At 27.0% G+C, this 14,250-nt stretch overlaps 1 long non-coding RNA gene across 1 annotated transcript in view; it reads left to right on the top strand.

Annotated features, from left to right (window-relative positions):
• The window catches only part of LOC119678441, a 112,285-nt gene that overhangs the window by 97,171 nt on the left and 864 nt on the right, over window positions 1-14,250 (top strand). Inside the window, exon 3 of the long non-coding RNA XR_005252337.1 lies at window positions 12,442-12,486. This is a non-coding gene — a long non-coding RNA (uncharacterized LOC119678441). The remainder of the gene's footprint in view (window positions 1-12,441; window positions 12,487-14,250) is intronic.

The following is a 14,250-nucleotide window of genomic DNA, read 5'->3' as shown; positions in this document are numbered from 1 at the left end:
AGAATAAATAATGAACACTATCAATTTAAGGAACTTCGATAGCTTAAAGTAGCATAAAAGCTTATTACATATAAAATACAAAACTATCAAGATTTAACTATTATATATGAAATGGAACTGCAATAAAAAATATGATAAGATATAAAACTGACTTTCAATTGGTGATGCTAAAGCCATAGTATTCAAGTCACATCAAATTGTTTTACTGCATCAGTTCTGAGAAAACTCTAACATAACTATATGCGAAGGTATGGATTGATATTAACTCTATACAGCATATACGTTTGTACAATTATAATGCTGAGAAGTTTGTTCAGCTAAATAGTTCTTAACTATAGTGTTCTTTATAAATAAGCTTGTATTGTGTTCTATCATTCAATAATAAACCCACCTATTATTCATATTTTATGCTTGTCATGAAAATAGTATAGTAGCTTCATGCAGCTATCACCGAAGTCGATAAATACTTATTTACTTTAAGTATTTTATCTAACATATGTACATACTTGCTGCTAGATATATCTTTAAAAACTACATTTCATGTAGGTAAGAACTCAGTAAAAAAAATTTCTACTCAAGTAATATATATACTCTCCTTTCAAATTTTCAAAATTGCTATAGGTGTATTATTTAAATTATACGCCTTATAAATTACTATTGCACATGAAACAATTATAAATATATCCTTTAAATGAAATAATGTCCTTCAAAACTTAAGCTAAACAAAAGGCACTTAAGTTGTATTATATTTAAGCTTCGTGTCGCCAATCGCGATCAATAAATAATATATGATCCCAAAGCAAAGTACAAAAAATTCAACTTTATTGTAAATACCCGGGTACATATCAGTGTATGTACCATGTCTGTCTGATTATTTCAGCCCATAGATACATTTGAGTAATTTGTGCTGTTAAAAAAAGTATTTATAAAAGAAAATATGCTTGATTACAGTGCAATGAAATGATTTTAATGCCATAGAAAGATATCTAGATAGATATAGAAATACGTATATTTTGCTGATAATTTTACAAACTGAAAACAAAACAAAAAAAAAAGAAACAAAACTGTTAGATAGACAGATACGTATACTTACACGAAACAAAAGTAATACTTTTATTAATAAAAAAGAAAAAATCAACAACAACAGGTAAACTAATGTATGCGCAAATGGGCGACACGAAAGCGTAAGCGTACCCTTCTGGACACTCATTAACAGAAGGAAGAAAGCCCGACGCCTAATAACTTAGCCAACACATGAGCATTTTCCGTTGTCTCCAATGCGCTTTCATACTCATTTAATACCTTTATAAATTTTTTTGTTTCAATTTTATAATATGTGTGCACTATCTAATCAGCAGTGAAAAAATAAAGCTGTAAAAGTATGGCACAAAAAAGATATACCTAGTATATAGTATGCCCGTAATAATATAAGCGTTCGACATTCGACGTTCGCTAAGTGCAGATGTAGGTATTGTTCTTTACGTGCCACGTCAATACGTGCGACAAACTATGATATACAATATGTATATTAAAAAATATCTTTCATGCCGCTAAGTAGGAGTTATTTTTCAGGGAAATGCATAAATATGTCCATGCAAGAATTAACACAAAAAATATATACTATATCTATATGTAGAGACACGAGTACGTTTCTATGTACGTAAAGTACGAGTATCTAGTAAACGGAGCATATGTGCTAAAATCAGTAAAACCTAATGGTTAAGTACGAGTAAATGTGCTGGCAGGCGCTGTGGTTTGGGTAACTGGCGTACTGCTTAATTGCTTCAAAATAACAAGAAAAAAATAATGACTAGATACCACACAAAAAGGAGATAATAAATATTTATAACAGCACGACAAAGTATTTTCTGATGTACCTTTACAGAAATATCTAATCTTATTTGCAATCTAAAGGGATAATATAAAAAGTGTAATAAATAAAAATGGCTCTGTAAAGCTTTAGAAAAATTCATTGAAACTTACTTTAGTAGAAGATATTTTAATTTAAATCGATTTGATTTTATTTAGCAAATTTTTTCTAACATATCTTTCACAATGCTTAAATTTAAAATAGAAATCTTAGAAAATGGTAGTGTAAAATAGCTCTTCAGCGTTTTTCCCTGTAACCATGTAATTGGAAAATTTTTCCACTGAAATATGTGCTACTAAACTGAATGCTAGGTAATGCTTTAGAAAGTTCTATCCAAGTGTCATTTACCATTAGAACATTAGAACATTTACGTTTTAAATGAGTCAGTGTTATTATAATATTTATATGAATAGTCAAACAGGTATAAATATAGTTCCTGCTAAATATAGTTCTCTAAACCCTCAATGGTTCTAAGCAGCAGAACTGAGTATAGGTTAGCTAATAACAAATAATTCACACTTGTCTAAACTCTTAAGCAAAAGGTGTTTGCCAATAACAGATATTCGAAGATTCCTTTCACAAAAACTGATCCTTTCTGCGTAAATCTCACTGCTTAAGATATTGCATCAATACAAAATAGTATCGGCGGAATTTTATAGAAATATAATTGATGCACATAAATTGATTATTGATTCAAAAATCTTAATCAATCCAAACAATACATCCCTGTTAGCAACAAATATTTTTAACATAATTACAGAATATTCTACTAGTAACTTGTACCTGTCAAGATTGCTATTAAAGAAGAAGAAGAAGAGAAATATGGATTTATATAAATTTTTTAAAAAATGCTTTAAAGTTTCCACCAAACTACTTTGCTATTATTTTGCGACTAAAAATTATTACTTTTTTCTGTATTTTCTCGAACAGAGAGAGTTATTAACAATTGAACTAAATATATGTTAACAATATTTGTCATCTCCCCATATAGATCTCTTTAATCTCTATATGGCTTAGATTAAGAGTGATTCTTCATGTATTTTGCAACATATCTCAAAGTTAGTCGTGTTAGCCGTGAAATAATAATAATAGAAATAATAATAACTGAAAATAAAAATATGAGACTAGTAATCTATAACTGATTATTAAATAAATAAAGAAATAAATAGTCTTAAGAAAAACTTCTAACGAATGATTTCTGAAAATGATATAAATGTATGGTAACCCTAAGATGTGGGTTGAAGGATTTTAACAAAATTTACATAAGTTGATAACTATATCCAATAAATATTCTTGAAGTTAGTGTCAGGTATAAGGAGATTCAGATAAATACTATATTTATATGCCTATATCTATTTGACATCAGATTTCCTATTTGAATAAAAGCATAGCACTTAAGTTTTATCAAAACATAATTTTGATGATTATATATCACATAATATATAACAATGAATACGTATTTTAAGGAGATGAGGAGAAGGAAACATCAGAACATGTTCTATGCAACTGCCCAGCGGTGGCAAGACGTAGACTCGATTACCTTGGTAGCGGGATCCTGGTCCCAAGTCACATAGATAAAATTAAGCTCACAGCAATTACAAGATTTATAGTTGGGCCTTTAGGCGCACAATAGATCTTTTAGGTCGGGGTACTTTAATAGCCTATTAGTTAAATATCTATTAATTGATCACTTAATTAATTATATATCTTTATAAAGCAAATGAATCTTAAATGCTGATTTAAGTTAAATCAGTACTAGCATTCATTTATTTAGTGAGAAAATATATCAGCCTTTCATTTTGCATACAAATAATGCTATATAAACTAATCAATATTTATTATAATACTAAAACTATTGCTTGGAATGCTTTAGACTTCTTGAATTTCTCCTACAAAATATCACTACACTATCTTTCCTTTCAAATAAAATTTGCAAAAAATAAATTTTTTCATTATTTTAATAAAATCTGACTATTGTTTGTTTTTTTAATATATTATCTATTTATTTTTTTATTTAAAAAAATACATATACATATACCCCGTTCATATGAATCAAACTTTTCATATATTTATTATTATTTTCGCTAACACAGACCATACTGTCAAAGATTTCCTTTCCGGATCGTGCCATTGCTGTATAAATTAACGTTCTTTAACATATGTGCCCTTTAGTTATTATAATTTGTCAATTGAATTCCTACGTAGGCGAAGGAAATATCTATAAAAAAAATACCCATATGCATGTTAAACACCCTAAATAACGATGACACGGCCAACGTCTTAAAGACGCTATGGGAAAGCCCGACACACGTCAAGTAAAATTGATAGGTAAGGCACATATAGTACATATCGCAAAGATAAGAAAGCGCATGCCTGGCTGATTCGCCGTGTATATCTTACTTGTGCCAAGGTTTATTTCAGTTAAAGAAAATTATTTTCCTTAAAGTTCATTGAATGGAACGAATAGTAAGGCACACGGCAGATTGTTGTAACGTATTTTCTTATAGTTTCTTTTTAATATTACCTTCTCCTGTAGTCAGCAGTTATAACCAATTGTCAGACTTAAGTATTAATTTAAAAATCATAACTTTTATATAAGACAGGAGCGCTTTTAATAGTAAAATTTAACTAATTAAATAAATTTAAAAAAATATATATATAAATATTATTACAAAAATACCATCAAAGACCACATGTATAGGGCATAGTTTAGAAAACTTTGGAGATGAAGTTTTTAGCAATGCAATTTATGTAAATGACAATTTATTTATTGTTTTATTACTTTTTTCGATCTCAAATTACACTCTGCAATTCTTCCCAAATAATCCCAAAGTTAAGACTGTTTCTTCCTTTCTTTGTAAAATGCGCACCCGTTTAAACGGAGACGCATGCGTTCATAACTTCTTTAAAGCACTACTACTTAAATGGGGGTAAGTTCAACTGCCCAGCTGAGTTGAATGCACCTTGAACAAAACTTAAGAAAGCGGCAGTTGTTAATTTTCCTTACTCTTATTTTCCTAATTGCACCACCAACTCAAGAGGAAAAGTGAACATATGCATTCGTTCATATTTTAATATAAGACCAAGAACTTTTTCAGTGATAAATTTGTATGAATGCACTTCGAAGGACTTACACCTACTCATATAAAAGTAATTATTACTATATAACCTTAACATAAATAAATTCAGAAATAAATAGAAACGTGTAACGTACTTTATTTTATTTTTTTTTATTTTCTTGGATGTGATGGCATGGATTGTGCCTTCACAGATCGTGGCACACAGTAATGTCATCGCTTTGGCATGTGCGTTTCAAAAGCGTTGGCAATAGGTTGGTTGGCTGATAAAAGGAGGGTGTCATCAAATTGGTACAAAAAATATTTCGTTTGATTGTAAATGTGCACTTATGTATGGCTAGAAATATTCCATATACCAAACGGTTATGTCCGTAGCATGCTACTTTGAATATATTAAGACTGGTGAGTTTAGAAATCTCTATGTAGATATATATGTAGATTATAAAATATATAAAATAATATTGATATGTTATATACATTTTTAATAATAATATATATTTCATTATTTTTATAAAAAAAGAGTTATCGAGTCCAGATTTTGTTTCAAACCTATATCATTATAAAGTATTACTACAAACACTAAATAAAACATTGTCAAATATTATTTGTACGCCAAGGATTCTGTGTGATACTTAATTATCTTTCAATCCTAGCCTAAATGGCTTTGTATCAATTTTATTTCTTCATACAAGATCTGCTTTTGATTTAGCTGGATAATGAAAAAATCTTTATTTGAAATCTTCTACTACTTTTTAATATCCATTTTCATTAAGTTTCATAACGATTCTTTTAAAAAACACAAAGTGGGTTATATATTTGTAATTATCATTTTTATTGCATTTCCTTTCCGACATATATTTTTCTGTGATCTGCTCTCGAGTTTTAACCAATGTATTAGACTGTCTGTTACTATGCAGGTTCTAGCATAAACTTTACTTTATAGTTGTTTTGCTACCTATTGATATGATCAGTCCAGTTCGAATTGCTGACTTTATTAAAAATTATCGTTTCAAAAGAATAGTTTTATATTTTAGATACGATTTTACTACTAAATTACTAAAATTTTTTGCTGTCACTATACAGGAGCTATTCTCTCTAACTATGATACTTTTACAAATAAGAATTGTTTTTTTTAAACTTACATTATATTTATTAAAATTCCACAAATTACTTTTTTTTAAATTTAGAATATAATATATTTATGCATAGGTATATATTTCTTATATTACATTTTTATTATATTCAGATATATTATTTTTTTAAATTTTCATTTCCGCAATAATATATTTTGTACAAAAATAATTTATTTATGCATATATGTATGAATATATATTTTTAATGTAACACTTAAAATAAAATATATTATGTTTTAATAATATTTATTTTATAATTATTTTTTTATAATTAAATTTTTTTCTCAATAATATATTATGTTAAAATATAATATAATATACCACCATTTATATATACACTACATATAGAGTAAACCAAATTCTGCATAACCGACTCAAAGCAATTAACTAGACAGGTACAAGCCAAGTTCTCATAGAGTTACAGAACTTCACAAAATTTTAATGTGTCTTTGACATTTTTTTGAAGTGTTTTTAGAATAAAACGTACTTTACACTTTACCATATATACGAAGGTGTTATGGTCAAGTGAGTTTAAAATCCGTTAAAAATATACTAAGCTCATTAAGAGAGAGTTTATTGAAAAAAAAAGTTAATAAAAATGCTGATATAGTAAGAGAACAAATTAAGATATATGTATATTAGTATTTTTACTCACATGTATAAATAATCATAATATATTCATATATTTTCTATATAATAATTGTTGGTTATACACTTACTTTTTTACTTTCATTAAATGTTGCACTTTTTCCATATTATTTTTGTATTTACGTAGTTAAAAAGGATTGTAGACCAAACAGAATATATTTTGGCAAACTTACAATTGCAAAAGTTTTAATTTCTTTTTACAGTACAGATACTACCGTGCCTAACTATAAACTCTTTCACAGCCATAATATCTGAACATTTCTAATTGTCTGCTTCCGCTGAGCTTAACCCACATCCTGTTATCGCATCGCCTATTTGCAATTATCGTAGATACTTGCAAGACGAAAGTATCCCAACTCTGCATGCATTTATGCTCACTGTTTCTTACACGTACTTTCGTTACTATCTCTTTTGGCTCATTTGTGCTATGTTCGAATATCCTTACAAGTCATATATGACTTTTGTTTGTTGTTATTTTTGGCCAATTTAGCAAACTTTTCCCATAAACATAAAAACCTCTATGAACTGCTCCGTAATTTTCTTCAATGTTCGCTATTATAATCTACTTTCCTGTATTGTTGACATACAAAGTTGTTTTCTATGCAAATATCGGAAAACTTTTCGCTATGATTTTAATTCGATTTTAAAATTCATAGATACTTTGATACTTTAGGATTATGCACTTTATAAGCTTTTTTAAGATACTTAAAGATGTCTACTTTCCATATTTATAAAATTCTGAACGATTCGGATTATAACATTTTGAAATTGATATTACTAAATAAAAAACATTCTAGCAAAACATGCTATGCACAAATTTTAATAATGGAAAAACCTACTATCTTATAATTAATAAAGACAAAGAAATAATTAATACATGTATACCAATGAAAGTGGAGTATATTTGACTAAATTAAATACCAAACGGACACCATCAAATTGAGTTAGAGACCTGTGTTTCTGAAATCTACTAACAAAAAGATATTTATTTTTAAAAAGACAGTCAACAGTTTCATGACTTTATATTATTTGACCAAAAATTTGTTTACACTTAATGTAGAAATTGCTGAGCAGTTTACTAAGATTCGAATTATTATTATTAAATAATAGACTATGAATGCACCCCGACCTAAAAAATCTATTGTGCGCCTAAAACAATTCTAGACTATTTATAAATCTCGTAAGTGTTGTGGGCTTACTTTTACCGATTTGATTTGGGACAAAGATCCCGCTTTCAAGGTAATCAAGTCTACGTCTTGCCACTGCTGAGCAGTTACATAGAATATCTTCTAACGTTCCTTCTCCTCATGACAGAGTCGACAGGCAACACTTTCTACCGCACCTAAATTCTTCATGAGTTAATTAAGTCTACAGTGTCCTATAGTGCAATATGGAGTTTAATATCGTTTCTGCTAAGGTTAAGGATAGCAGAAAGTCAACTTTGATGTGTTCAGGATCATTGATTCAGGATTAAGTAATTATGGAATTACTCTAGTGATATTTTTACCAACAATATATAAAAATACAAATTCAGAAATTATTCTTTATAGATGGCAATCACCTGTATTAATAGGTAATTCTAAATTGTTTTAATAAAAAGTGCTGCTCTAATGTACTATTTTGTGTTATACTTGTAAGATTTGTAAGATTAAAAAACAGTAACGAATAAGATATAAAGCATATAACTGGGATATTCTCAAAATGGAGATATGAATTGATAATATTAAAAATAAATTTGAGATGATAAAAAATAACATCACAGGAAAGAAGTTCAGCTCTTACTTACCTTGCTGATCGGCTTCGCCTCTCGGGGCATGATACATTGAATCATTGATTGAAGTTTAAAAGAAAACTGCAATATCATTTACTCTGAGGTTCTATTTAAATATTAAAAGAAGTTTTAGTTTTTAATAAAATGTAACAGCTTTGTTAACAGCTGAAATGATCAACTGATAATTATTTAATTATAGTTAAAACTTGGTACTTACTTCTCGGTTCCTATATTTTTTATTTCTCGATAGATAAATTTAAATTATCTTAATATTTAGTATTTCAGCAAAAGTGAAATCCACTTAGTTCTACAATAACTGTACGGACACGGGTCTACCTATTAGGAAAGCATGCAATAAAACTTGTTAAACGACATAACGAAGTTGTGGCTCTGCGACTGGGGCAACTGTATTCCACCTCATGTGTCATTGCCCATAATTGGTTAATGGAAGACTCAAACTCTTTTCTTACTAACCTAACAACGCTGTCATCCTTGAATATAATGGTTCCCAATTTTTTTTTGACGAACGACCACTATGATATTTTTATTTTTTATAGGTTTTAAAGTGTATGATTATATTAATATGCTTTATGCATCTCTGGTATAATGTATAATGAATTTTATAAGTGCATACACTTATACATAATTATACATACACATTATGTGTACTTTAAAATAGGTATTGGAATAAAAATTGGACTATTTTTATGCTTATTTTCTAATAAACAAGGTCTCAGAAGAAAAACTATAAACTATACCTTTTCAATTTGATTCACGCATCCTTTTTAGCCATCTCGCGGACCACCTGTGATCTGCGAACCATCAGTTGGATGCAACTGCTTTAAAAGTAGTTGTATAACCATATATATAAATTCATTTGATTGGTTTTCTTCTACTTAAATGAAGGAATTGAACTTTTTCAATGGAACGAAATTTGTGCAAAAAATACTTCCGATTTATACTATTAAAGTGGTTCTCTATATCTAATGTAGATTAACTAGTCCGTGGTAATACAACAAGCCATAAGTTGTGCTTAACTAAACTTTGACTGCCACTCCAATCTATTACAACCTAATATTAAAAATACATCTATTGAGAGAACCGTTTATGACGAGGCTTTTGAAAAGTAGTTCGATATTCATATGAATGCATATAATATTCTATATCTTCATATAGTATAGGAACACATTCATTATATCTATTGTGAAACGTTGGAAATATTTTAGATGGATTGTGTACTTCAAGATCTCCTATGTATACGGTACTGATATTTATTTATACTTATACTTGCGTTAAACCTATGTATGAGAAGCTAGCAAAAATAATAATAAGAGCTGCAGTAGTTATTTCACTTATTTTCCACACTTGATATTTACTTATAGTCAGTAGTGCAATATAGCGCTTAGATGCAAGCATAAAATGATCATTTATAAATTACTATTATAATAAAATAATATATTTTATTTATATAAAATAAGCATTATCATAAGAAAATCATGAAACCAGCAGCAGAAACAGTGAAAATAATAAAACTTTGATGAGAAGAATAATGTAGTAGAAATTGAGGTGTTGAGAAGAAATATTTCTGTAGAAAACTTCCCATCAAAAATGATTTTAAAACATATTTTAATCATTACCGTTGTTAGAAACGGTAACAATTCTATAGTAATATACAATGGTACTAATTCCCAATTCCTAATTCCTAATATAGTAATGACTAATTCCCAAGATTAAAGACACATAAAATTTATGTGTCTATGTCACGTATTGACTGCGTGCATTGATGAAGTGATCAACTGCTAAACTCAGGAAATTCTATGTCATTGTTTTAGTTTCTCATTATTTATTTGTATAAGATGGAAAATAATTATGGGTAAAATTAAGAAAATATTAACATGAAATGTTTTATTTAAAAAGCAAAATATCCTTATAAACTAATTTCTGGAAAACTTATTTGTTCTATTTATTATATTTTTAATTTCATTAAATACTATATTTTTATCTTTTTATTAATATTATTACTAGAGTATTTAATTCAAACATTGAAAATATTCCAAAATTAGCTTCTCTATATATATTTTAGTAAGTAATATTCAATACTTTTATGGTAGCCTCATTTGATACTGTGATTATTTCAATTCAAGTTATATTAACTTCTGAAAAAACTGCACTCACATATAAAGTCACCTAGCCTATATAGGCAAAAAAAAAATGAAACAAAAACGAAAGTGCCAATAAACAGCACTAAAAACGAAAAACAATAGAAAAAAACAAAAGACAAAATAAAATAAAAAAATTTAGAATTATTAATAATTGTATTAATAATAAAATATTTATATAAATGTTTAGCCTTTAACTGAGCATTTGCTATAGTGAATGAGTGCTGAAATAAGTAATTCACAGTCACGTAATCAATAATGTTTTAATTTAATTTAAATTGACTTCTCTTTACCAAATGTAATGCAAAACCAAACAATTATCTATAATAATTTAGCCTCGCGTCAAGCAATAGCACCACAAGCAGTACAAGCTAAACAAGTACGGACCCCAACACTACACGTATATTTACTTTTTAGGAACAGTAGCAAATTTGTAACATCAGGTAAGAATCGGAACTAGTTTGTTCTGTTCACTTTTTAGTGGTTACTCGCCAACAATAACAGAGCACAGAGTGAGACATGCGAGTAGCATTGTCCAGGTGTGCAAACCTCTGGCACGCACCGTCGAAGACAGAAAAAGCGATCTTTATTGTTTATGTGATCGCTGGCATTCGAAATATTTTCCTGCAACAAAAATTACTTCAGAAAATGTTAAACAGAGAAAAACACAGGAACTGAGAAATATAGGAGAAGAAGGAGAGGAATATTATATGGATTTCTGAATACGGCATATACAATATTTTGATAGCGCATAGCAGAACCACATAAGTTTATTCGTTGGTAGGACTTTAGTCTAAATGAGGGTTAATTTCATTTCGCCTTCCCTTGATATTCACTTTATTTATGCAAGGGGATATTCTGTAATGTTCTATTATTGTATGAAGTTTAAAGTGTACAATATGAGTTAACTGATCAGACAGATCTGAGAGAAATTTCATTGTAAAGACTTAAATGAAAAAAATGTCAATAACACTTATTGCATTGAATATATTATATATATCGCTAATGAATTACCTTATATTCTCAAATAAACTTTTTAACTATTTATCGATATAGTTACTTAATATTGGTCTTTAAAGTTGAAAAGCATCAATAAAGTTACCTAATAGTAGGAATGTGAAAGTTTTGTTAGTGTAACATCTCAAGAAACCTAAAATCTCAAGAACTAAGCTACATTGACATATAGAGTGATGGAAAATCGTAGCAGTTGAGTTAAAAAACTTTCCTCTTTATTAAAATGGATTTGTATTAATTAAATAATATTGCACTTTTTTAATTTTTTTTCAATTTTTTTACGAATATGCGGACCTGGGTGTAAAACCACATTTCACTTTAGATATATGGGTCATAAGCAATTCTATATAAATAGTTTAACTCTGTGTCAATGACGATATTCAGCATTTAAAGTCTAATAGATTCAAAGATATTTATTGTATTTCCATGAGTAATTGATTTATTTAAACCATATTTCAAAATTAAAATTATATTATTTTTTAAATTTAAATTTGTTAAATTTAAAAAAAATAAAACCTATTTCAAATAATTTTTTTTATTAATTTAAATGAATATTATCACTCAATTAATAGTTCACATTCATTATTTTATTATAATATTATATATTACTTAAAATTTCATATTAGATATTATATTCTTTATATTGTATTTTATTAAATAATATATGTATATATTTCTTATATAAAATATTTATGATATATCTAACTATTATTATCAAGAATGAAACATAATTTTAATATATTTATAAATCTTATTTTGTTTTTTTTAGGAGGATTTACGATGGACGACAGAGATAAATAACGCTTTGTTAGTGGTAAGTTGTCTTCTAAACAATATATTCTATACACACGTTTATTAATTATTAATTATAATATTTATCTAGTTTTTATTTTTATCTATAAAAAAAATATCTAAGCATAGGAATTTGAGATACTAATATCGATACTGCATTTATTTGGAAAAAGGGTGGTGGTTTTGACCTCGTACACAATTTCTGCAAAATGCATTTATGCTGTCTTCCAATAAGTCAGTGAAGTACAGTTTCTGCTTAATAAATATTGAAATGATGCAATGATGTTAAAAATACCTATACATAATGAAATATTTATACATATACCCTTAAAGTAATGACATTAGAATCAATAAAACCAATTAATATATTTAGTTAAAAGATTGTATTTTCAAAAAAAAACATTTTTTATATATAGTATTAACACAATGAAAAAATTAAAAATATTTCTTAATTATTTTTTTTTAAATTACAAAAAAAAATGTTAAGGTTATGTAAAATATATTAATTATATAAGTGAGAGAGCCCCATTAATAAAAATCTATTAGTTTTGGTGTTATAAATTCATTTCAGGACTATTTCATACCCTTTAATAAAACAACAACAAATTAATGTAATAGTAACATGATGTAATAAAATAATTATTCTTAAATACATATTTTTAATTTCTAGAATAATTAAAGTACTTTATTTACACTTTATTTGTTTATTATTTATATATTATTAACTGAAAGATATTTTTTAATGTCTTTTTCCTTAATTAGAACTAGTTCAAAATCTAGAAAATTTCTATATGCTATATGCTAATATTATTATTTTATTCTTATTTATTTATATAAAGAAACATTTGTTTTTTTATTATATTAATGCAAATAAAATAAAATTTTAATTTATATTTTTAATTTTCTGTTAAATTTTTTTTCACAAAATAATTATTGATTTTTTTTTAATTATTAACTTTTAATCAGTTTTTCATCGATGTTATCCTAATAATTTCCAACTGTTTTATGTGTATAATATTATTGATTATATATTTTTATATTTTCTGCTTATTATTTTACGATATGTTATTTTACCTTCTACTTCTATCATTATAATTTTATTGTAGGCCACCTATCTCCTTAAAAATTATCACATGCTTACTTCATCCTCTTCTTCTAAACCTCATGCATTTAAAAATGGAGTTAAATGCTCAATTTCAGTGCTAATATTATTATTATTTGTAGAATATAAAAAATATAACATTTTTTTTATTAACCTTTCCTACCAATATCTTTTCAACTTAAGATAATACATGAAATTTTTACTTAACTTATGTTTTTAAAAATATTATAACAGTATATATTTATAATAAGTTTACAAAATATATGCAATATTTCTTTTTAAGAAATATTAAAAAAAGGGACAAATTTTGTTAACACAAGAAGAATAAGATAAGCCAAAATAAAGACATCAAGTTTTATAGTTAATATTTTCCATGCTTATTTCATCGTTGTAAGCATTAGTTTCTAAGGCCAGTCTAATTTTCCCAAGTAAATGGCTATAAGTAATGATCGGTCTCCAACATTTTGTAATTCCATAATTAAAGAAATAACCTCCCGAATACGTAAATAGATCACACCCTACACACAAGAGGTTTGTCATATATATCCGATAAAATTATAAGACCTTGGTTCAAGTGGCAAATAAACTATATGTCAGAGAGATTACACGAACAAAACAGGACAACTTGGTTAGAGCGTATGAGTAATGAAATATATATTTTTGCTCTTTGTTTTAAACTTAGAT

Source organism: Teleopsis dalmanni, chromosome 2 (assembly GCF_002237135.1).
Source record: "Teleopsis dalmanni isolate 2A chromosome 2, ASM223713v2, whole genome shotgun sequence".
Lineage (NCBI taxonomy): Eukaryota > Metazoa > Arthropoda > Insecta > Diptera > Diopsidae > Teleopsis > Teleopsis dalmanni.
This window is presented reverse-complemented; position numbering and strand designations above follow the sequence as displayed.